The sequence below is a fragment of the Perna viridis genome, chromosome 7, assembly GCF_037379345.1.
Source record: "Perna viridis isolate PV_CMFRI_1.1 ecotype Kerala chromosome 7, ASM3737934v1, whole genome shotgun sequence".
NCBI classification, from domain to species: Eukaryota; Metazoa; Mollusca; class Bivalvia; order Mytilida; family Mytilidae; genus Perna; species Perna viridis.
Window position 1 is genome coordinate 30,131,099 of NC_142451.1, and position 27,727 is coordinate 30,158,825.

Below are 27,727 nucleotides of genomic sequence, written 5' to 3' on the forward strand. Positions count from 1 at the left end.
TAAAAGCAAAAAAAATATTTCGTTTTGTATCAGAAAAAAAAATCTCACAAAGTCAAAGAAAAACAAATTACGTATACAGTTTGAGACATGAATGATAGTATAATTAATTAAAAAGCACGCATGCGCTAAAATAATCAATTATGTGAAAGCTCACCATCTTTTAAAAAGCAAATGCTACACACAGAAAAAAACAAGGTCATAGTGACAACCGAAGAACTTTTGAAGCGATCACATCTGTCGTTTGACCACACATTATTGATTCATTACTTTCTGTATCAGCCGCGTAAATTTTTTCAAGAAAATGGATGTTTTGACATAATTTACATGCAAAACGTATGAGCTGTGAAATGGAACCTTGATACGCTTAGACACTTCGTTGTGAAATAGTAAATGTCATTTGTGAATTTGAAGTCGTCTCGTTTGTCGCAGTTTTTGTTTATCGTTCCTCTATTGTGCCTTTATTTTCAAGGAAAAGAAATAATCAAGAAAATCACTAAAGGGATGATCATGAAAAGAAAGGACGTCATCACTGTCGCGCAAAATACAATTTAAAGACTGAACTAAAATACAGAACAATACATACATAATTTCGATATTCGATATTCTGTATACTTGTTTCAAGGAGTAAAGTCTCATCAGCAGCATTACAATCATATGGGGAGATCTTAACCCAAACACTGACTTTATACAAGAAGTACTAAAAACCAAATCTGTCGAAATAGGAAATTAAATCCATAACTGAGAGATTCTACTATGTATAATACAAGAAGTAAAGCCTCAATTTTTTTTGAAATTTAAAATACTGCAAATTTTGATAAATATGATAAATACAGTCTGATATAATTCGAGGTCAGACAAGTCTGAATTGCGTTCTTATTGTTGCAGTTTACCTTTCCAGAAGTCATCCTCGTAAAGTGTAGAACCAGATCGAATGCTTGAACTATGTTGTGTTCAGAAAAAAAAGATTATCTCCAAGGTTTTTTTTTTCGAGTTTCCGTTCCTTGCATGGCACATGTTGCAATGTTTCATTGACCTATATGAAGTTTCTATCTCACAGATGACAGTATCTGCAAAATATTGTCAGTAAGATTTTATGTCTTGACAACCCTTCGAACGTGAAGTTATATGCAATTGTATTTTATTATGATGTCTACATTGTTTTTTATCTTTCCTGTTTTCATGTTAAATTTGTTTTTGAATTGTCCTTATGTTTAAATGGTTTGGTATTTTGGCCGAAATCTGAAATGAAATATTTGAGATTTGTAAATCGTAAGAAGCTCATTGAAATGACATTAATTGGACATTGAGGACAAATTTGGCAAAATATATAACCAAGGCGATGAATATGATTAAAGTGTTGCGAAACTATATGAGCGTAAATCATTTTTTATATATATGAAAGTCAAGAAAAGGAGAAAGGGTTTGGAAAACCGACATGAAATACAATTAAAAACATTGATAAACAAGTTTAATACTGACATTTTGGAAAAATTGGATTAATTGGGAAATCCGGACTCCACAAGAAAACATAAAGCCTTTAAGCATAATCAGTCGACCTAATATGAAGAAACTGTGGTCAGTAGTAGGCAAAGAAATGTGACCAAATGAAATAATCTCATTCAAAGACGAGAGTTACAGATTGAATAATCACAGAGTCATTTTCGACTGCAATCGAATATAACGTCCATCTGATTAAAATAGGGTTGGTTTATTATTTTCTTGTGTAATCATTCACAGAAATATCGACAGTTACCTACCAAGATTCAAAAATTAAAATACAATACGCAAACATATTGATCTGATGAGTGTCATGTTAACCAGCAGAGGTTCTAAAAAGCGTTCTGTAAGCTATATCTTAATTATCTTGGGAGTTAATTGTTTATGCTTCTCTGAAGAATCAGAATTTATTGGAAACAAGTGAGAGATTTAAGATGAGTTTGTAATACAAATGTTTATTCGTGTAACCTTGGCCCAGAAGATTCCCTGCAATTAAAAAGGTAAGTGCTTGTCGTTTATATAATCGGGATGAAAGTGCAGTTTCTTTATTATTATTTTTTATATTTATATAAAGGTTGAGTTAAGGACGACATTGACTATTTTAACGTACTGTAAGTCGGGGCTAGTTAATTTTCGCTAGTGTCGTGGTAAGACCAGTATCGCGAAAATAAAAATGTGAAAATATATAAAACTCCAGTTGATTAAAAAAAATACCTAAAAGACTTCATTCCTTGTATTCACATGGTACAATCTACGAGTGATGGATTTTGCTTACTATTTCGATAATTTTAGTTTTAAGTACTTCTTGTACAAAATTACTCAATTGCGATTTTCCTATTTATTTGATTATAATGCTGATAATGAGTGGTAACACGTGTACATCATACCGAACTTTGCTATATATTTATGATTGGTATTTTTTGTATCTATTCTTTCATTTGATTGATAAGATAATAGTTCGTATGAAGTAGTATTGTAAGATTTTATTACAATTGTGGTAGAACTTATTTTGTATACTCAGTATACCAATTTGTTTTTTCTTCTATTTATTTTCGCGACTTATACTCTGTGTGTACTCTTCAACGAACGTTATTATTCTTTGAAGATTTACTTTTGCAATTATTTCTTGCTTGCAAAAGGAGTGAAAATAAATTTCTTGTGAAGGTAACTTAGTTTAAAGTATACTCTTAAATTATGAACATTGCAGAGTGAAGGTAACTTAGTTTAAAGTATACTCTTAAATTATGAACATTGCGGATTAAATTGCTAATATTGCCTAATCGTGCTTAATTTTTTTTCTGTTAAGATATACCATGACAAGTAAAAATTAGATATGGCAGCCCTTAGTTCATGTTTAAATATTTAAAAGTTTTCACTTTACGTACGTTTTATTGCTTTTAAAATAATTATAGGCTAGGGATTGATGTTGTGTATTATCGGTGTAGTCCAATGATGGAATGAAAGACCATTATAGGATAAGATATAAAATAAATCAAGCTAATTGTCTCGTTAATGCTAGCTATACTCAATAATCAAAGATAATGACTTGTATATCTTCCATGAGAATCAGAAAAATTATCATATTATACCGGAAGTTAGAGTCGCAGAGGAGCAGATGTCTTCCTAGAAAATAATGGGGTTTTCTCTCGAGGTATTATGAAATATAATTAACTGACAAATTTGCATTTTTTTTAAGTTCTAGATTTCTTGAAAATCGAATAATATGTAAAAGGAAGAAATAATCTGTTTTTTATCTTAACTTTTCGCTGATTGAAAAATGCATCATTGCCATGGATGTCGTTTTAAAACGATTTTTTTGTTTGTGTTCATATCGATTTTTTGTTTTTTTGTTTTTTGTTTTGTTTTGTTTTTTTTTATTTTCTGTTTTTCTGATTGGTTTTTGTTTGGGATTTTGGGGGGGGGTCTCTTTGTTATTTCACCCAAAATGTTTCATTTACAATTGATAACCCGATAAAGAATGTGCTTACAGATTTTAGCTCTGGAATTTAAGTTTTTTTTTAAACCAAACACTTTTTGACATTTTACATAGAAGAAAAAGTCTTTAAAAATCCTTTAACAGAAAACAGCCAAATATAGAGTGATCATGACAAAAAGGATATTTTCACCCACGACCCTGGCATTTCGACTGTTTTTCCAAGTACAAAAGTTAACATTACTAAAGTTAAATTTCGAAAATGAAAATAAATATCACTCTATTTTAGGAAGATTTTATCGGCTTGTTTCAATGTTAAAATCTATAAAGCTAATTGCCAGAAATTAAGAAATATCTATTGGTCTTTCCTTATTTTGCTTTTTTCTGAATTTCCGTTGCAGGAAATATTACTATGCCACCCATGTGTTTTCATTTCCTGTGTTCTGAACATCCCCTCAGTGCCAGTTCGTGTTATAATTCGGAAGGTATCTTCATCTGTTTTATCCGAAGAGTATTTCTTTACTATAAACGACATTCATACGATTTTGAAGTTTTTGCGGCAGTTATTCTTTTGCGATAGTTGCATAATGAAACTTTCATAAATACAATCGAGCGAGTATTTTTTTTTAATTTTATCTGATCAATTATTGTCTATAAAAAGGCCTAATTTTCGAAGATATACATCTCATTTTATGTCCAGTAAGACAAAGATCTTTACGTGATGTCTTTTTGCTTTGTATTTTTTTAATGAAAAGCAATCAGGCTTTTGTAGCATCAGAAGCTTAATGATGTACAAGGTAAGATCTAATGGCGATGAAGCATGATCAGTCTGAAATAAACGAAAATGAATTAATTAATGTACAAACACAGAGTTGAATAAGGGATGTGTTAATTATACGACGCCAATTGACAATGATTAGTTCAGCATCAAAAACGTGTATTGTTTCCTCCAGCACAATATTAAAAATATCATCTAATTATTTCCCAATAACGTCTTTCTCGAACTAATAATATTTTGCCATTAGGTTTATCAACTACCGGAAGTGCATAGAAGTCACGTAATTGACTATGTTGTATCGGATGACATTTTTGATCCGTTTATTTAACACGAATAAAATTAGTTGTCATGACATTCTGTGAGGGAAAAATGATTGGTATAACGTCTCTAAGTTATTTTCTTTCAGGAAATTAAGCAAAAGACAAATTAATACAAAACATAAACAAGCATAGGTCTCGTCCTGTGTTTTCATTTTGTTTGCTTTTTTTTATATTAAATCAAAGATCAATACTGTAGCTTCATGGCAATCAACTGCAGATTATTTTCCGTGTCGGATAATATGTACTGGAGGTAGATGTCTCGGTTTTTCAATTTTTAATTAATATTTCTAACATGTCACATTAGGTTCCATTCTAAGCATGCTAGTAGATGGACGACTTTTGTGTACATATTCTTCTTATCTCAAAATTACACCTTAAAAGTTAATTTGATTTCGGTACATCTAGTTTGCAGACACCAGTGACTGCATGCGTATTTGCTTAAATGATTTGGAATCCAAATTGACTCGTCATCAACTGAAATGAAGTCGTTTTACAAAATCTGTGAAGGCGTTTCGGAATTTTGAATTTGTAAATAAATCTGAAAAGTGTAATAGAGTTCGAAGGTGCAGCGGTTGCACCAGTATATTCGAAAGAAGTATATTGAAATACAGATGGTATGATTATATGTCATGACAAAAGTCTATGTTAATTTTTCTATTGACATCCATTGACATCATGTTAAAGTCCTCTCAATGTTGGATTGATTGAAATGTTGAATGTCTTGGTTGATGACATGCACTCCCTGTACAAAAAATATTAATTTCATTTTCAATATAACTCTGATTTGATTAAAATTCTTGTATCTTTAAACTTGCTTCGTTAGAGAAAATCAGGCCACATTTGATGAAGAACAATTTAATCTTTCTACATTACTTTATATGTTTATAAGCTAATCGCTTGTGCTAAAGTGCTAAAGTGATGAATGCTATATAATGGCAAACAAACTTGAAAGAAACACCTTCTTTGATTATTTCAGTACCAGTCCGTATAAAGTTCAGACACTGCCAATAGTAAAGTGATTCATGGTGTTGCAAAACCCATAAAAACGATGCTTTTTCAGTTTATATGTGCTATAATTTCACATCACAAGAATCTTTTCTGCATCCAGATCTGCACTTTTTAGAAAATAATACAATTATTTACCACTAAAATCAACCAAATGAAAACAAATCAAGAACGATCACTCTTGTAGATTTTCAATTTCATGTTCAATCAATATAGATCTTATCTCAAAAGCGAAACAACCAAATAAAAAACAAAGACTGGTTAAGTGTTCAGTAACTTTTTTTTAGTAAGAAATAAAACTGAATTTTGACATGCATGAATCACCTATCGTCTGATTTTTTTTAAAACTGCTACCTTTAAAAAAAGCATATAATTCAGAAATTGCTGTTCAGCAATAGCAGTGAATGAAACTCATTTTAAATGTTGAAAGTATTATTGAGTACATGTACATTTGTCATAAACTCTTTTTCAAGTGTCGATATTTATCACTGTAAATATTTGAGACACTAACTTGTTTGCCCCTTTGTATGGAATTCACCTGTAGTATTTGTTTTAGTATTGAATTGATATATTGGTTCCCTTGGTTCCCTTGATTACTCTTTAATAAATATTATTCGAATATTTGGATAAAGATTATTGCACTGCATTATTATTCGTGATTTTGGTCGCGCAACAAATTCAAATTAATAACGAAATTTCAATTTTCAGTTGCAAACTTAAGTGTTCTCTTAAAACCCATGGATCAGATAATCCACGAATAAAGGAAAATTCGACAAATCACGAAAAATGATATCCACAAATTTTTGTACCTTTACACTAATGTTGCCTTAATTCGATAAATCTTTAAATGATTTGTCGGCAAATCCATTAGGAAATATAGATATAGAAGGGTTTGGTCTTTAGTCTCACTTTTGAAAAGTAAACATAATTCTAAAATCTGAAGGGAATTAGTTATTTAGTTATACGTCGTATAACTTTTTACGTTCGTTTTTCATATCTACCTCAAATCTTCTGAGCAAATAGAAATTAAAACAAGGGTTTGGATAATTTTAATAATGTAATGGTTAGAAAACATTTTGTCCTTACTGTAATGACACCTTTCAGCTCTTTCGATGGTGAAAAATTAGACTAAACATTTTTTAAATATATTTCTGTGCAGTCGCCAGGACTGCACACTGGCATTAAAATCGCATAGTTTCGAAAAGAATCTTGCCACTCTCACGATGGAACATAATATATTACTCCTTATTTTTCAAATGTTTCCGTTTATTCAGCATGTTCCAATGTATTATTTGTTTTTCGTTCTTAAAAAGCTTTTACTGAAATGACAGATAAATGATTTTATCCCTTCAAATCCGATTATAGACTGCTAATTTTAGTGTAATAGTTTTTAAGTTGTTTCCTGAAAAACGTAATCAAAGCGAGTTAAAAGAATCGAATTGACGTATTACCAATTTCCGGACATATGTTCTGTACATTCTAAACCAAAGGAATTTACTACGGTTCTAATCTTTGAAAACGGACACATTTTAATTAAAATTTGATTAATCAAGAAGGAAGTAAAACAAATGACTACTTTTGGTTAAATATGTAAATAAGAATAGTTTTAGCGGTTGACACATTATAAGAAATGTCACTAACTTATTTTGTCAGAAGAGCGTAATGTGATTGCTAGAATATTTTCTCATTCTTTATGTTTGTTTCATATACACTTGATAAAACAAGGAGAAAGCTAGTTAAAACATGAAATGCGAGAGAGGCCTTCACCAATGTTGAAAGCTTACATTCAATAAAAATAATTATAAAACTATATCTAAAATTTGCTAACAAATCCGTTTATATAAGTTTGATAGCTACGTATCATGCACCCATTTGTGAGGTTCCTGAAAAAAAGTATTTATGAAATACTAAGCATCATACTAATATAAAATAGCAATATTATACCGCGCCATTGCTGCTTATCTTCATTAAGTAGTAAATTTGATTTATTGCACCGCATTTATAGAACTGATGTTTTAATACTTTTTTAACAAACACAAACCGAATCTCCGGAAAATCTTTCTAATACTGCTGAATCGTGGTTGCATCTTCAAATATGTATATGATTTGCTGCTAGTGACAATATAAGGTTTTAACTTGTGTTTGAACACGTTTCAATTTATTACCTTTCTTTTTTAATGTCTTTGTCTTGTTTTTGTTTGCTTTTGTTTTGTTTTAGTTTTTGTTTCCACATCTCCTGTACCTGAGGCATCACATGATGATATTACGATTTTGTTTTTACTCGTAGACTTTTTTCATGTGAAACTCAATGTTCTTAAACATCTTTTCAAAAATGGTTATCAAAATAGGATGAACATTTATGAAAAGAATATTTAAGTCGGTAAAAACAAAAAATAAAATAAAATTTTATTCAAAGAATAAAACCTTGACTGATAATAATTAGTTGGTGTTACGAAGCACAAATTAAGGAGATGGAAAAAAATTTTTAATTAGCTTATTGATCAAACATTTGCGATGCAATTAAGTCAGAAACCTATTCTTCTGCATGTAAGTTTATGATTTTAACGGTGTATTCAACTGCACCATGACAACTGATTTGTTCAATGTGTCATAGTTTTCCTTTCCTCTTTCGTCTACCCCAGACTTGATTTTTTATTGGCAACTAGGCGGGTGTTTCTAGAAAAGCAGAGGACGCTTACCCTACCGGTGCACCTGGTCCATGCTCTCAGTTTTTAGTGGAGTCCGAGTGGCTCATTTACCTTTGTTACTTTGTATGTATTATTTAAGTCATTATATGTTTTTTGCTGTGTATGTCTGTTTTCAATGTCTGGTCTTTGTCCCTGGATTACATTCTTTTGATTTCCGCTATAACCTTGGTTCCCTTGATTGCTCTTTAACTCATTCTAATCTTTCTGATTGACATATGCCAATTTAAAACATTTAATATTAGTCAATGATTTTTAAAAATAAGTTTTTTTTTGTATTGAAGTAGGGATTATTTTTCTTATAATCTGTCAGATTAAATGGTAACATAAAAAATTACTGAAGTCAGTATTAGACAAAAGCTCCAAGTAATAGTTAAACAGAATAATCAAAGTCCATCTAAAAATATCAAGCAAAAACGGACACAAACACTGTTAATACTGTTAAAACTGTATAAACCGAACCAGGAGAAAACCGAATTTCACTCTTAAAACCGAATTAATTTCAAAGTCACGTAGAATTTCTTATTCAAAATGTAGTAGCTTTACCTGTCTTAAACAAACCCTGTCAATTCTGAATTCAGAACTCTTTCTTTATTCATTCCCTTAATTAATAAGTATTTTTTACCTTTATAAACCAATTCCTGCCAATCAAAATTTAATTATTTCGTTAATTGATCCTTGACACCTCTGAAACTAAATAATAACTTATTGATCACTCACCTGGAAATAATGAACTGTCAACAGGTAAGTACATTGTGGATGAATGAAAGAAATTGTAAAATTGATTTTAACTCATCTAAATTGTCTAAAGGAGTATAAAATATTAGAAATGTGATTTTTTTTCTCGGACATCTGCGGTTGATTGATTACGCATTTGTAGTTCATATTTATCTCTCTACCTTTCAATACTGTTAAAATAACATTCAATCTTTTCCTTTCATCTTCTTACATGTCTTTCTAATTCAGTTTAAAGGCATAATAAAGAGGTTTGCTTGAAACTTAATTCATTTTCCACCGTAATACCCGTCCGTCATAATATTATATTAGAATATTTTGTAATCTTCCGGTCTAATCGGCAGACCAATCATAAAACACCTTTAGTTAAGGCGACCAGTTTGAATTTGCTATAACATTATATACAAAACCAACAAATCTTGGTTTATTTGAAGTATACAATTACTGCCAGTCGCTGCTTTGAGACCTTAAAGAAGGCAAACACTGTCAGGTTGCAAGTAACACTAAGGAAACCGAACACGTGTCTAAACTGAACAAAACCTTCAGTCTCCTTGCTGTTCGGTTTGGATAAGCTTAAATGTATATCTAAATATAAAATGATAAACTAGTGTTAAAGTAAAAACAAATGAATCATTCAAGGCAGTGACATTTTGATCTTAAAAGTGATTTTGTATACTTTTTCGGAGGGGGTTACCTGTTTTTCTTATTATGGGCAGCTGCAGTGTATGCGGTCCACTGAATTTGACTTTAACATAAAATCTTTCTATATATTTACAAGCTTTTCCCCCACGTTGAGCGCCTCTTAGTTGTCAAAATGACTGGTTTCAAGGTAACTTGTTTGAAAACAGACAAATGGTTTAATATCAAATCGTTTTTTTTCAAACGAAAATGTGTTTCAAATTTCAAGGAAAAGTATCTATTCTTTACTGCAATCTAAACTTACTGTCTACTAATTTTGTATGGGTTAATTTAGAGTCAGGTTTGAACTGGCATAAAACGCCTTTAATTCTAGCGAAATTCTGGTAGATTTTCTTAAGGTAAAAAATGTTTGATGTTTTAGTATGCTTTGTGTTTTTCGTTTTCCTATGAGTACTTGTTCTGTGCGTGTTGTGATTTTGATGTTATATTTGTTGCTTTATCATAGAATTTCTCCTAGTTTATTCCTACGGTATAACCTTGTTCTCTGATTTATCCAAGGGATTCTAATTATACATCTATGCGTTTCGTTATGATCCGTCATTGTGTAATTTAGTTTAAGTGCTGGAAAATAGTATCTATAATAAGACGATAGGTCAATACATAAAATAAATATCCCATTTTCGAATAATCCGTCTTTGTCGTTCTAATATTTTGTTTGTTATGAAATATATGATACATGACTGCTATTGTTGTTTGGTGTAAGCAATAGTTTCCTTTGTGTACGCGTGGCATAATGTTTACTTTCTGGATGCGCTCGTATGACTGTACTTCTGTAATTAAGGACGACATTTTATTCAGAAGAAAGATGCCGCATTTATTTTTTTTTCCCCAAATACACATTAATTTCCTTAAATCTACACCAGAACAAAATCTTAGAAGTTCATTAGTTATGTGTGGGCAATAACAAATATACTGCTTTGCAATCACTGAAACAAATGGCAACAGTAATAAAGTCATCACCAGGCCGCTTCAATGATCACAAACAATATTACCATCCCTAAAATATCGTGTTATTGGTAAAAAACGTTACGCTTTTGTTCTCAGAGATTTTTTTCACCGACATTCCAATGTTATGTTAAATAAATCTTGTCGTAATATTTTTCGTTTGCTTCAAGTAGATTTCGGTGAACCGATGAATTTTGTTCAAACGTTTTGTATTTTAAATAAAATCTAATTTTTGAAATGCTGCTTTTAATAATGATAAAAAAAATCATCAAAAATATTTGTTTGGCAGACGTGATGTATTCATAAGATCACAACATTTAGTTAGAAGGTATATATGTAAAAGCTAAGGGTCGTTAAATTAGAAAACAAATTCAAAACAGATAATGCTAAAAAAGATGACAATAATACAGAAGAAATGAAAATTGACTTAACAAATTTACGAGGTAATTACCGCTAGTAAGTTTTAATTTACTTTCATTATATAGCGTTATGATGTATATTACAAGAATAATACTTGAATGCATAAACATACAAGAACAATTCTGAAAACAATTGATTTTTTTTTACTTTGAGTTATGATATTATTATCTACTAACAATAATTAACATTTTCAAATCTAAAGATACGGCATCAATAGAAAGTTAGATTGTATTGAACTGAGGAATATTTTCTGAAACTAACTGACAAACACTCAGTATAACAGAAAAAAAACTGTTCCAAAAATGCAATTATTACCACCTAACACTAGAATGTTCCACTCCAGATAATTGAAACCCTTAAAAGTTGTTTATAATGACACTGTTAGATATATGTTTTGGATTGTGCGTCAGTATATCAATCATCATATGCGTCACTAGAAAATATCTTGAAGTTTTAAGAAATTTATTAACCGAGTTATTTTTTACAAATACTTCCACTTTGAGGTATTTTGTCCTGAAGTATAAGGAATTAAAGATTACTGTTAACTTGAATGTTATTTAACTTAAATAAGAGGTCAATATAGCAATATCATGTCAGTCAATGTTACGCTTTTGAACTCGACATTGCCCTAGATCAAATTGGTAAAATCGAAAATTCGTATGGATTAAAAATGATATTTGATTGTACAAAAAACCCATTACATACGAAACATTCCTGCTTAATCATGACATTAATAACGAGTTGTCGCAATGCACAACATATGCGAGATACATCAGATATCTTGTTTACTTTATATATCCTCATTTTAACGTTTGGGTTACGAAAACTCAGTTGATCAAATAAGTTGAATTCTCTTGAAAACTTAATTAATTTGTCTTTGTTGAAATTGAAAATAATAATCTAAATGTTCATAATTATCTGAAACAAGCATTTTTAGCACCTTTTGTAAGAATCATGAACTTCTGTAGTATGTATTATGTAATAAAAAAGACTACTTTTTTTTCATAAAAAAGGAGCTGCTTTATGGATCTATGATGAAATGTATATTTTTCATTCCCATCTGGCCACATTTATAATCCAATAGCTTCTATTGTATTTTAGTGTCATCTATAGAGTTATCTCCCCGGGTTTTGATCTACAGTACATTTTGTATAATGACATTCCTGTAGTATTTTTTTCATGAGAAACTTCCACACTGGTAACACGTACATTAACACTAAAGATCTAGTATGAAGTCTATATTTTGGGGTTGGAGCGTTAAAAATCCTCTTATTGAAACAGATATGTTTTACGAATAGATTTGCTGTATGAATTGACTTTATGTAGATGTATATGTTAGTAAACCAAAAAAGTTCCATGCATAAAGGTATAATATTAAATAATTCAAATTTGTGTTGTGTAATGTAACTTTGTAGCTACCCTTATTTAGAATATTGTAAACTTAATTCAGATGATATTTGAAATTACAAAAAATCATTTTAAGACAACTGTTACTATTTCCACAAGATTCCACGAGTGCTAGCAAAAATAAACTCGTTCAGCACGAATTTCGCTCCGGTATTTTTAATTACCGATTAACAGCTAAGTATACCGTCGTAATAATATATTCTCTACTGATTTGTACCAAATTTATTAGCATAACCCTTATTGTTCTGATTATTTCAAACGTTTGATTCCTATCACTGAATATGATTCTGCTACTGTTTGTATTTGTATATTTTAACAAAATTATTGGGATTTTAGGCCTTTCAAACACATAAAAATAAATACAATGAAATATACAGTAATTTTTTTCAACATTCAAGTCTTTAACCTTTATTTTGCTACTAAGCACTTAACCATTACTGATTCCAAAACCGACGTAAATGTGTCGCATTCTTAGACTAATTGTGTTTAAAATTCCTCTAAAAAGATTGTTATTTTCGGTAAACCGTTTTTGAAAAAAAAAATACTTTCTTAATTATCGTCAACACGTAAGATGCGTGACAAATAATAATTCCACTACTTATACAAAGTGTCTTTACATGTCATTTAAGATGAATCTCGGTCTATTGGCAAAACTGCTAATCCGTCGGACGCTCTTTTCATTATAATTGATGATCAAAGCTGTAAAATGATCAAATTTTATTGTTTTAAAATTTGTGAATTGAACTGTTCAAAAGATTCATATTTGTTCATCCAAAATATTGTACAACTAATTGCAAAATAAATAGCTTCAGTTTCACGCAGTTAAAATTGCTGTTTATAAAAAAAAACAATTTAAAAACACACGAGTTTCCCATGGAGGTGTCATGCCGACATCTTCATTCTATGAGGGATACATTTCACTGTTGAACCGCTACTACCGATATACATGTGCTTTGTAATAATTTCACTTACTGACAGGTGGCAATTTTATATTGCCCATTTGGTGGAAATATACCGGAAATAATGAAGCGTAATGGAAACGGGCTGTTAAGCGCTATAAAACTTGGTTTAACCTACCGTTTTTAAATGCCTGTACAAAGTCAGGACAATTGTGGAGGTTTCCGGTTTTTTATTGTTATACGGACATTCCCTTTGACTATTCCTTTTGACTACTGTCTAGATTTTATCAGTTCAATAATTTTGTTATTACCCTTTTGACTATCTAAGAAGAGTGAGAATACTGTCAAATAAACTCAAAGGCATGTGTACATATAGTTTATGTTGTTTATATAACTACAGAAGTTTAATAGTCGTCGTCCCAATTTAATGGACCGATACGAAGTTTTGATCACATAGAAGTGATAAGACATCTTTAGTTAGTTTTCATGACTTGCCAAATTGACAAACCACCGAACTGAACGCGTATAGGATGATATTATAGTACAATGTGACTGGTGTCGCTGCGGAGTAGGACATACTAACATTTATTATTCTCCTTTTTGTTTCCTTTTTTTGTGTTTTTTATGTGTCTGTGTGTGTGTGTTCTTTTGTGTGCGTGTAGGGAGTAGCACTTTGTATTGCAAGGCCCTCCGTTTTTTTACGTACTATCATGTTTTTCCTCATCTGCAGTTGTTTTGTGTAATGGTATACTATTACGTTGTTTACATTGTGTATGTGCATCATTACTTTTTTTTCTTATTTCACATTTTGGTCGTGTCTTTGGACTCTGATATCCATGAATTGTCTTTCTTTTTAATGCTTCAGTATGTCATGCCGATATTTACTAATATATCAGTCATGTATCCATACAAACAAATGTGATCAATCGGTAAGTAAGCCATTCCTTACTTCAACCCGTTAAAAAAATGGAAACAGAGGCATCTAGTATAAAGACGGTTATTTAATATCAAAGAACTCTCGTGTTCAACGATAAAGGATTCCTCGTGCTCTATAGAAAGCATGCAATGGACACAAGATTCAATCGGGCACATTATTACCTAGAACATTTTGCGTTCTAGTTTCTAAATATCTGATACTTTAGCCACTATGCAAATATAAGGCAATGAAACGTGTATATGTCTTATATAGAAATTTGAAATGAGCCCCAGTGTAATACTAAAGTGATTATATATTGTGCCAGTATAATGTCATGCTTTAAATAAATTATAATGCAAATAATATGGGGAATTGTTCATTCTAATTTAAAGAGCGGTAGCTGACCTAATATAACCTAGCTAAATAGGAAAGTACAAATAACATCTTTATTTGTTATGACTCGCATCGGAAATAATATAGTGTCGCTGGCTAGAGAGCAATTATTTCACAGAATGTCAACGACACCTCTTATTAAAATTAATTTCACTCTCAGAGAATCTAATGGATAGCCTTAATGGACATTGAATCAGATGTTTGTCTGAAACATAGAAATTCCACTTAATAAAGCGTTATCACGAAGGAAAACTATACGTCCGCTAATAACTGGCAATATCATAATACAGTCACTGTTTTGTAAATAATTCAGGGCACGATCATATATGGAAAAAATAATCTTTCGTTAATAGTTTTATTCGTGGTTACCTCTTTCAGTAGTGGTTTCAAGTATTTACGAATGGGGACCCAAACTCGGGGTCTCAAATTTCTCGTTAAGTAAAAGGAGAATGTATGTATGTTATTCAATTGTGTTCATAATAAAATGTTAAATAACATATTGGTTTGACTGTTTATGTACCTGTCCATATCAAATTCAGACACTGCCTATATAAAGGTGATTTATGGGATAGAAGAACCCATGGATAAGATTATGCTTGTTTGGTTTACATAAGCTATATTTTTATGTGACAATAGTCCTTTCTGCATTTAGATCTCTGTACTTTTTTTTTTTTTTTTTTTAGAAAACTACACTTTAACATCCGACTAAAATCAACCAAATCAAACCAAATCAAGAGCGACAACTCTTTCAAAGTGCCCATTTCAAGTACAATCTATACAAATTTATTTTAAAAGCGCAACCCCAAAATGACAAACTAAGACTGGTAATGTGATCTATAGTGGTTTAAGGAATAAGGAATAAAAAACTGGATTGGGTTTGTTTTAACATGCATGAATAACTTCCTGTCTGATTTTTTTTCTAAGACTGCTATTTATCGAACAATTTTGCTTTCTTATTTTGAATTTTTAAATGTTTTTACAAATACAACAGTTAATCCAAACTGTCACGTTCGTAAGGGATTCCCTCCACGAACCCACTGCATGTCTCCTACGGTGCCCATCGCCTAATTTTTTTTATTTTATTTTATTTTATTTTTTTTTTTTTTTTTGGGGGGGGGTGGTACATCCCTCCTTTCTCCCTTTCCTGCATTATAAAAATTACTTTAAGAATTTCGATTATTTCTCAGTTTCTTCTAAAATAATGAGTAATGATTGTTCCCTTTTTTGCAAATTGTTCTTTGTGCTGATGTGACCACTGATTTACAAATTATGACGCAATAACATGCAAATGCTCACAATTGTATATTTACGCTTCCTTGGAAGAGGGAGATTTAGCGCGCTGTAAAACGTGCATTTTACTTTTCATTTCGTTTGGAACGCCTGTACTAAGTCATGACCATTGCGGTACCAATTACTCCAGTGGTGTTATATCTATATTGCCAGCTTTATTTTTTACTTGACTTGATTATCGATTGGATTGTTGTTCGGTATTTTGTTGCTACCCTTATTTGAAAAGTAAAAGAGTAACCAATGAAACCAAGATTCTAGCGAAAATCAAAAGAAAGTAACTCATGGTCTTGTATACCAGACATGAAATACAGACACACACTATAAAGAACGTAAAACAAGCAAAATGATACGTGCAAAGTAACAAACGTAAATGAGCAACACCGGTAGGGAAAGCGTTTTCTGCTTTTCTAGAAACACTCGGCGAGGTGCCAATAAAAAGTCAAAGGTAGATCATATTGATATAATAATTATATATGACAGTTTTAAAAAGAAGAAACACAGTTTAATTCTTCATTCATTCTTGTAAATTTTTTCATGTGGTCGATAGTCCCAATTTAATCTTTATATTTTGAGATTGTTCTTTGCCTTTGATTTCATAAACATGGAAACCGTTTTTTTAACTAAACCCGGAATAGATAAGAGTGCTACTTTAACCAGACACTTTTTTGAGGCCCTTCATATCAGTTGAAAATATTTTTGAACGTGAGTACAACGGCAACATGTCTTAACAGACAGACATTTGCATTCCTGTTCGGTTTTGAGGCTTCCCTGGATATTTAATCGTACAGTGACTTCTTTTTTACAGTTTTATGCAGTACCTAAACACTGAATGTTCTTATTTTTCCAACAAATCAGTAATTGGCCAGTCATATACGTTACTGTGAAAAGTATTAGAAATACAATCAAAATTATAACTAACTACTTCATATTATCTATTTTTGTATCGATGAACAAAGAGTATTACTCCGAATTTAAGTCAGTAATATGTTTGTATTATTTTCAATTTCACCAAAGGCTATCAAGCTTTCATTTGACACAGAATGAAATGAAAGCAGTCAAAGTTACTTTGATGCTTACATGACATTGATGTAAAATGGTGAATACAAACGTTCCAATGATTTGTAAGGGTTATGTCCCTTACCCTAGGTCTAACTCCTTAAATAACCCAGATGACCATTGACGTCAAGTACTACTAATATTACTTCTGATAATGACATATAAAGTGTGTAGATCATGGATCATTTCACATTTATTTTAGTCATTTTAAGATAAATTGGCTGCCACATAGAATACTTAATTAGAATTTAGGTAGTTAACCGGATATCAATCTGTTATCGCACATGTAATGACCACTGACTATTGTCTCAACTCTTTGCCACAACAATGATACCTAGAATAAGTACTTTGACAAAATACTATTTTTGTTTTATCTCATCAACTCAATTCATCTATATATTTCAATTGTTTATATAATTGACGTTGTAGAATCCAGAAAATTTCTATTTACGAAGTTACACGAATCATTTACATTAATATCAACAGTTATGTACAAATACCCGAATCAAATTTTAAAGTTATCCAAAATTTATGCGTTTTTGTTACAAACCACTAAACAAAGCATAGACTCTAGGGGTAGGAACGCACTTTTGTTGGAAAACTTTGTTGGTTATTCGCAAAATTTTGGCAAAAATTTGCCAAAAAAAATAGCCTGGAATCTTCCTTCTCAAAATCTCTGGAACTTGTCTGATTTTCCTGGTCGCAATATTATTAAATTGCTAAGCAGGTACTTATATGTATGGACGTTTAAAGTTCCCACATTTCCATTGAATATGTATTTTACACCTGTGTAAAACAGCAATATGTTTTTACAGAGCACACTACTCCGGTTTAGACGGGTAGGTCCACAGTGTATTTCTGTTCTCAACCACACACTGCATACATTTACATTTTTATAGGCAAGAATTTTCTTATCACAATCAGCCATTTACCCATTTTGTACACAGTTTAAGCTGTTTTAACGTTGAACCACACATCAGAAAACACCCCGCTAAATGCGTAATTCCTGTATTCATAATAGATTTTTAAAGTCTAACAAAGTTTTGTTCAACATATATTTACGTTTTTTTAAGTAGGAATAAGGGCTACAGCTACATTTCAAATCTACAGTTGCTGCTTGCGTGAAACATGATACTGAAGGTTTTGTTATGAATGCGAAAAACAGATCACATTCTATTTGTTTTAAATACCAAAATCACAAACAAGTGTACACCGTCCACATGAAGGTAAACGCTATTTAATTTTACTTTATATTATGGGTTTATATCATGGGTTATATCAATTGTTCCATATATAAAACATAGTTCAAAACTATGTTTGCCAAACTGACGTAAAAGACAAGATTATATAAATGTCTAAGATTCCTACGAAATAGGTTATCAAACCCATATTGCTAGGTTTGATCACGATATATATTAAGGCTAGATGAGAGACAAGGAATTCAATTTTAGCGGTACGACTTATTACCACGTAAGAAATGCGGACAGCACTTTGGCGATCTTTAATGTCAATGCCTCCTATTTTTAATTAGATTTTCTCTAATAGTGATTCAAATCAGACAATAACGACAGAGGTTTGTGTTTATTCATTTCACAGTAATCATCGTTACGAACATGTCACGGAAATTACTAGTATGTCATGTTGGTTCAACGCATCGGAATTATACAATACAGTATTTTCCGAAAACATCCCAATGTCGTAATATTTGAAAAAAAGTTTCATAAGGAAGCAGATAAAAACCTACCATTATGTGTATGTCCAAATCCGTGTTGAACATTAGACGAATTCAAATGTTGTATTTTGATAAGTGAGTTGCTGCTAGGATTACTAACATTTACTCATCATATACGTTTTACTGAAATGTATAATTACTCTTTTAAAATACAATGCTTTCTATAATTAAATGACAATCAAGTAATTGTTTAGAGTATCATAATTTATAACCATATAATTTCTTAACCAGGGATAGGTAGGTAAAAAACAAGACTGATAAACATTTTTTAAGGTATACTGACAAAGAATCACATATAAGTTTTTGATACATCAAGGATTGGCAATCGATTGATTATTGAGATATTTTTTGTTCCTATTACGATGAAAAATTTTGAAAGGGTCATCTGAGGTTGTAAACAAATAGGAAATCTTAATTTTTCTAGGAAAAAAACATTAGCCCTACCGGTGCACCCGGTACATGCTTCCAGTTTTCAGTGGAGTCAGCCAGGGTTTTGTTTCTTTGTACTGGTTACACTGGTTATGACAGGTTCTTTATTGTTGTTGGTGTAGTTTTCCATAGTTTTCCAGTCTAGTTGTTTTTTTTTTATTATAACTGGCTCTCTTTACTTCGGTGTCGGAAAATATATGAAAATATTTATAAAATGCAAATGAGATTTTTAAGTAGCAAACTTTATGAAAAATAGATAGAGGTGATTCATGCATGTCAAAAACCAACCAAATTAAGTTTCATTTCTTGTTCAGAAACACATAATCAGTGTTATTATTATTTATTTTTTTTCATTTGAGAATTCCACCTTTGAGATAAAAATTATATAGATTGTACATGAAATTGGCATTTTGCAAGAAGTATTGTTCTTGGTTTTGTTTGATTTTGTTAATTTAAGTGGAAGATAAAGATAAGATTTTCTCAAAAGTGCAGACCTGAAAATAAATAACATATGTAGATTGAAAAAGCAGTGTATGTTAGGTAGGATTTTCTACACCATGAATCACTTTACTATTGGCAGTTTTTGAATTTTACGTGTACTGGTACTTAAAATGGAATAATATTACATATCTTATGGATAATTTTATTTTTATCTTATCATTACTTTGGAAAGTATATGAAAATATTCATAAAAATGCATTACATTGACAAATAATATTTACCCGCTTCTACAATATGAACGAGTCGAAAAAATATTAAAAAACATTATGCAAAATCCATACTAGGTTGACTAAGATTATTTGAAGGGCTGAATTTAATGTAAACCATCTATTTTTGTATATTTATTTCTGCGGAAGTCAACCTTGTAACCTTTGTTCCACTAATTTCATTCAAGTATTGCATTTGCGATCTGTAATATGAAATAAATGTTCGTAATTTTAATTTTTTTTTCTGTTGGAATCAATCGTTTTGTTGTGTTTGACACAAATGGTTTGTTTAAGAACTTCCTTGTATTTCAATATCCTGTATGTCAATGACTCCTAAATCATTGATATATTTGTTTCCACAGCAATCAAGCGTTTGCGATTCTTCACGATTTGCACTTTAGAAAACATGACTTTGGAAATTACATCAAAGAAAAAGAATTAACGAATCAGATGTCCGCTAATTTGATTTTGAGAGAATTTATCTTACAGTGGTGTTGATTTCAAATATTTATACTATTTCAATAACTAATATATCCAGAAGATAAAAGGTTTAGCTACCATATTTTCTTTTATGTTTATCCTTTTTGAAATAATTTCAAGGTTAAGTTGTTTTAAATTTGTATTTAAGTAGTAGTCCAGCTAAGAATCATGCAAAATTTTTATTTTTGATATTTTGTTTGAACAGCCATAGTAAACAGAAATTTAAATTTAGTTCTTCATATAACTCGTGTTCTTAGGAGATAAAAATTATATAGAATGCACTGTAGATTTCAAAATTAAGGGAGATAACTTTGTAAATGACTCTCAAATACAATAGAATCTATTAAAATTTCAATTTTGATAATCTCCTAAGAGCAGGCAGTAAGAAAGGTAAAGTACGACTGTCACTGTGTGAAGCTTGGAACCAAGACAAACAGAAGAAGTATACAGTGGATAGATGTAACGTTTTCCCCGAAATATGGTATTACTTGAATGCTAACAGTAGTAGACCCTAGGTACCCAAAACGTTTCCCAAAAAGTCAATTTGTTTATATGATCACACTAATTGATGTACCTCTTCTGAAATTTTTAAGAACACTCATTGTGCAGATTTCTATCCGTTAGGACTATTTTCTATTTTTAGAAATCTGAGGCATTTACCCAATTGAACAACCTCTGGTAATAGAATAGAACAGTAACCGGGCTCTTATCATCCCAAATTATTATAAAAGCTTATTGTTCAGTAATAAACCTATATATAAAAAACCTCTATTTTTGCAATTGCATTTAAAAAACATAATTCAATTTCCGTTTAAAATGATATTTTATGGACCATTAATATCTAAAACTATAAACAAAGTTTTAGAAAAGTTCCCTGTGTTGTTTTGTTTTTAATGGTTAAATGATCTTGAGGTTTGAGGTAAGACTTTGGAAAGATTTCTTTATAAGTCAAATTATAAATAATACGTTTATGGCTTAAATGATCTTAGTATTCAAATAGGTCACCCAATATAAAAAATATAATGACTTATATTGAATAAAGAGCATTGCTCGACACAACATGGCGCAACTAGGAGCAAAATAATGTTAAACAATTATTCATTTTCTACATAAACCAACAAATTAATATTACTGGTACAGTTCTTTTCGGGATAGAGTCATATACAACCACAATATAAAAATAGAAAACTTTATATCTCATGCGGAAGAAAACAAATTATTTTCTTAACTCGTAAAGGTTAACAAGTTATAAAACTGGCATTTAAAAAGTTATAGGTTAACCGTACTGTCTCCTCGCCAAGAATATTTCAATTTGAATATTTAATCTGAAGGAATCTTGGTGTACCCATTTCAAACATTTATGTTCTAGAAGTTGAACGCCTTACTTGGGCTATCTTCATTTTCTGTCTGTTTAATTTGGAAACTTGGATATCATGAGTAATTCATTCGTTCTGATGATTGAAAACCTTACAATTTGGATTATTTCCCTTACCCCATATCTATTACCTTAAATTAAACTGATGATTGTATATCGTCTCATTGAGATGGAGGCAAATGTTTCGTTTTCTTTTTAGTGAAACTTTCTACAAACGTTGGTTAAGTATTCAGTCATTAAAACAAAAAATAAACCTTCTGATGCTGGTTGTTTTAGTTTTCCGGAGATATGTAGTTTAGTCATGTAATTTAAAATGATGAAAATACGAGCAAATTTTGATATTAAAAATAAAGGGTCATCGACTTGTTAGCCATTGTTTACTCTAAACTAATGAAATGTGTTTATGCACTGAATAGCATATAAGCAGGTTAACCAAAAGTATACCTGATGATTCCAACACGTTGCTAAGAAACCTGTATATTAAAAAACAAATATTCTACCGACTTTGATTGTTTACGGTAAAAGTAAAGCTAATATGTAATTTTAATGCGTTGCTAGGAAACATCTGCATTAAAACCAAAAAAATCCCACCGGCTCTGACTGTTTTATGTTTAATAAAGTCACTAGTTGATCAAAGTTATGTAACTGAGTTTTTTTACCTTATAAGTGATTTATCGGCTGTTTGAAATTCAATATGTTTTGGAATCCTTTACTTTATGATTTTTGTCTGAAAACAAATGGGTTTTTTATTTATGGAAATATATATACACAGCTTATAGCGGTTATGTAACGCAATGGTCGATTTAGTATTCGAAATGGGGTCCTTTTCATATTTTTGTAGTTGAGTGCCTAATTTAATGATTCAAGTATTCGTCTAATTATATTGGTTTTCTACTATAACTATTTAAGTAGTTTAATTAGATGTTTTTGATTAAATTTATAGAATCCTCAGTTTAATAGAATTTATAGGTTGTTTTAGACTGTTGTTGTATTCGGAAAGACATGCGTTCTAAGTCTCGCTCTGATCTTATCTCTTTTATCACTCTGTAAAAATTAGGTTTTTTTTATTTTATTCTTATCCAGGTAGCTACATTAGTATATTAAATATCTCAACTGCTGCTAAGTTTTTACTTAAAAAGTAGAGAAAATAGTTAACAGAAAAACGCGTTTCAAATTATAAATAAGGTTAAAGGATCGATGAAATTTGATGTTCAGTCTTATTTAAAATTGTTCTTTTCTTCTTTCGTCTACCTAAGATCTGCCAATTTTAAGTGACTCAGCAGATGATTTTAGAAAAGCAGAGGCTGTTTACCCTCCCGGTGCACCGAGTCCATGCTAGTAGATTTTAATGGAGTCCAGGTATCTCACTTGTTTGTTTCTTGTTACATTTTATTATGTTTATATTTAATGTTCCTTGTCGTGTGTATATATTTTCTTCGGTTAGACTTTATCAACGGTACATGTTCGTTTGATTTCCATCTATACTCCTATGGAATAAAGTTTATTGGAGGTGGTAAATATCAACATAAGAAAATCTGTAGACTTTGTTTGGTTTATTATATTTGTGATGTCCGTCAAAAGTCGTTATCTTGTGTCATGGGATAAAAATATGACAATCAATATATATATATACTGATGTCATATCTCTGTGACAAAGCGATACCCATTGTATAATATGATTTGTCTCAATAACAACAGAATGGTTAAAAATAGTCAAATTAATAACGTGCTATATAATGTTATCTTTGTTTCATAAAGGTTTTTCAATTACTCTAAATGTTCAGAAAGGACGCGCCTAAATTCTATTTTAGACCCAAGATATAGCAAAATGCATTGCCGAACAAGACAGATTTTGGTAATTATGTTTTATCATGTACAGACAGATACTGAACAAAAAGCTCAATGTCATCACTAATTTGAATCACGATGAAGTAATGTACCCTTTTAAATCGTGCATCATTTCGGTTACACAATTTGGTCACGTCGTTATTTCCTATCTCCAGGATAAGATGTTTTGGAAAATGCTCCAATCAATAATAAAAAAAGAAAATTACTCAAACATCTGATTCTTGTATCCATGCTATTTCGAACGACGATTACTATTAGCTTAACGCCGAAAAAAATTAACGAAATAATACATGTTTGTAAAGATTTATATATGATTATAGCTAACGATTTCATGAAAGCGATTTATGATTAAAAGGACATGTTTACAAATCAACAATTAACGAAAACCTTAAATCATTTTCAATGTCATTTTATCGCAAAGTTAGTTCCAACATATACCTATACTTTAAGCTGTCTGTTGTAACGAAACAGAGCACAGTAAATGCATGATCTATTCAGTGGTGGCGGGATTCAACTTAAAGTAGCATCCATTGCCCGTTGAACGTATGTTTTATATGTATTTTTGTTCTGTTATGTTTGTCAGCTTCTATTTAATACTCCAATTTAACATGCAATTAATACAGCTTACAGATTATTGGTGAAAAAGACACATAATGCCACTGATAAAAACTACTTTTCGAAAAAAATATGATTCCAGTTGGTATACAAGACTATAAAATTGGTGGAACGCCAACATTAATATTGTACACAGACTTATATTGTAGTAAGACATATTTAATAATTTCTCAATAACACGAACAAAAGATCGCTGAAAAAATATATCATTAATAATAGACTAACATGAAGCCCTGATGGAATTAAATGTCTGAATGAATCCATTGTCAATAGCTGAATAGTATAAAGCTTTGCAGACCTGTCACGTCTACAGTTAACGTGATCTCTTGAAGTAATATATATTTGGGTTTTTTTGTCTTCTCCGTAGCGTATGACGTAGATGAATCATAAACTAGTACGACTATAAAATATTTTTGATTATTTGACGAAATCGAAAAATTATAATATACGGCGGTTTTCTGTCAAACTAAGAAAGGTTTTTTCTGACATAATCCTGAAGAGAAGTGTCAGCTTTATACAATATATTGCGCTCTACGTCGTCCTAACAATATCCCTGTTCAACTATTTCTGTTAAATGAAGTTGTCCGGTAAACAGGAAGTAGTTGAGCGAGAGTAATCTAGAAAAGAGGGACAAGATTCAAACTTTGTAAAAGTAACATACGAAGTATTTAGACATCTCTTTCAATCAAAGCTGAGAAATTTGTTACAGAAAAGTGTAACGGACGGATGAATTGACTTAAGTAACAGACAAGCTAATTGTAATATAACCCTAACTCAAATGAGCGGGGTATAAAAATGAATTAACTGGTTAAGCGCTGTTTATTGTATAATTTTGGGTGAGAAGGAACAAGATTATTGTTGATTACTTTGTATTTGTCGTTTTATCTTATAATTATAATAATTATATTATGGTCTAATTTTTCCTACGTATAAAGAAAGCATAATATATTCCACAATACATTTGAGTTCTTGTATTTGCTGTTAGTCTTAAATGACCCTCATAATTGATTTTATTAATATTTAGAAAATAAACACCGCATTATAAAACATCTTTTAAAACCACTCATTTAGTAGCATTTAATTCTGGAAGTCCCACAAAAATTGTATTTCCATTTTGAACGATGCAACAATCTTCGTTCTACATCTAATTAGAACTGTTTTTCATTTAGTAGTATTTAAATTGAATTAGGAATTATGTCATTTCTTGAACACCTATTTCGTACGAAAACATGCAATGAATACTATTCACGCTCACTTGGCAATTTTCTTACAATTCAAAATGCAATCAATTGCTAACATGTTCTATTGATGCAAGTTCAATTTGATTTCTTGAACAATAGAAGGATATTTTAAAGTAATGATCCACATTGCACCATTCTTAACCCACGACACACTCTGTCATAACATGTGTTCAGAATAATGATTTTACATGATTAAAGCAATGAAGATTGTTTGCTATAAAATTTATCATGCCTCATTTTTGGTTCATTATTGCAATGCACGAAATGTCATGATATATGATCTATGACATTTATTCATAAACTTCAATGTTGAAAATAATATGTTTAAAGATTAAAATAACCATAACAATGTTGGTTTGAATTTGTAAATTATCTCATCTTTTATGGATATGACTATCCTTACCACTTAATTTTATACAAATTTCAGCCCATTTTACACGTTCAGACATTTATTTCTTGTATCCTACCTTAATTGTCTGCATACTCATAATCCTCAAGGTGTGGTCCAGGAAAGAACTATAGAAAAATTATTACAGAACTAATGTTTCTAATGATAATTCATATAATGTAACCGTATAGTATTATAATGGGGGAAAAACAATAATTCATGTCTTTTGTATTTTTCAAATAGAAATATAATACTTACGCAGGGTTTTACATTAACTTTTCTAACTAGATAGCAAACAGGACTATTTGATAGATAAATTAGGTAGTCTTCAAAATAATTATGTGGTCCAGTCCTTAGGACCAATAAATTTTAAGAATAGATTTAAGTAGCTACCAATTAGAAGGACTACCAATTAAAATTTCAAAGTAGTAGTTAGGCACAGGACTCCTGGACTACTGCTAGTGTCGAACCCTGACTTACGATTTGTTTTGTTGTTCAAATTCTTGTTTTAATTACTTTTGGTGTGTTTTGGGTTCTTGGTTTGTGTGTTGTATAGTTTTTGTTTTGTTTTGTTTTGTTCTGGTTTTTTTTTTTTTTTTCGTTGTTTCGTATTTTTTGTTATTTTGATTTATTTTGTTGTGTTTCTGCGGTTTATTGTTTAGTTCTGTTTTGTTTGTATTTTTTTTTTGTTATTTCAGGGGGTGGATTCCATCACATCTGACTGTTTTTACATGCAACATGAATAATGTAGACCAGCGCAGTTTCATCGTTTTCATTTAAGAAAAATGAATAATACACTTGAACAGTACTTAAATAATAAGCCTTTCATAATCCATCACGATGAAGATTTACGACATTAACGGTCTGATTTATCTAATTGAAGATCACAGATTTATCACAGAAGTCATTCACATATAGCAGTGACTGGTCATGATCCCTTTATTGGAATTATTGATAGCTTTCGAAATTCCTATCTGGCTTTTATTGACAAAAATAATAAACATTGAACTACTCCTAGAAAAAAAAACAGAAGAAAAAGGACATCCTTCTACTGCAAAATATATATATTTTGTATAGCTTTCCATCTTATCTTTGGTAGTTTAGGTTTACATTAGATGAGGTATGGATACTTGATGTCAAAAACATGATTTTCCATTTTAGTTGATTTTTTTTTTTCAGTGTTCAATTGTAAATAATATATAACTTGTTATTTTGTCAATTCGTTTTCATATCCTCCGGTTTCTTCCTCCTCGACTGACTTTTTGTTTGTTATACCCTATATTTTTGGTTCTTGTTGTTGTTGTTGTTGTGTTTATTTTCCGTTTTCTGTGGGTCGTAATCGGTCACTCACTTGTTGCATGGGCAGTCATGACAGAATTATCAATATACTTGTATGGGCACTCATGCGTTGGTGAAATTTAAATAATTGCCAGACTAATGTACGACTGTTGCTGATAATATCAAATAAGACTTTGTTTAGCTCCCTCACCTGTATATCATATAGTTTTGATGCTAAAATGTCAGCTAATATTTTTTCTTGCTTATTTGACCTTTGCAAAAACAGCATAAATTATTACTTTTATAGAAGTGACATCAAGGCACACAAACTATTCACCACACTAACTGTGCTATAGTGCATATGTTCCTTTTCCAGGAACAGCTTTCGTTTAGTATACTATAAACAAATCTCATTGGAAAAGAAAAAAAAATGTTTGAGGGAGAGTTAGCAAGGGAACGAAGATTCTATCGGAAATCAAAAAATGTAATCCCGGACAAAAGGCCAGACGTTGAAAACAGACACACAAAACAAGGAACATGAAATAACCAATGAATACATACAAAGTAAGAAAAGTAATGGGCAACCTGGACTCAACTAACAACTGGGGGCATGGACTAGGTGCTCTGCTTTTCTAG

General features: G+C 30.7%; 1 protein-coding gene across 1 annotated transcript in view; it reads left to right on the plus strand.

The window, feature by feature from the left end:
- The first annotated feature begins 1,813 nt into the window (after positions 1-1,813).
- LOC148612226 (FMRFamide receptor-like) overlaps positions 1,814-27,727 on the plus strand; it is a 59,808-nt gene continuing 33,894 nt past the window's right edge. The window contains exon 1 of the mRNA XM_088593481.1: positions 1,814-1,997. The gene's annotated coding sequence lies outside the window, so the exon portion shown is untranslated. The remainder of the gene's footprint in view (positions 1,998-27,727) is intronic.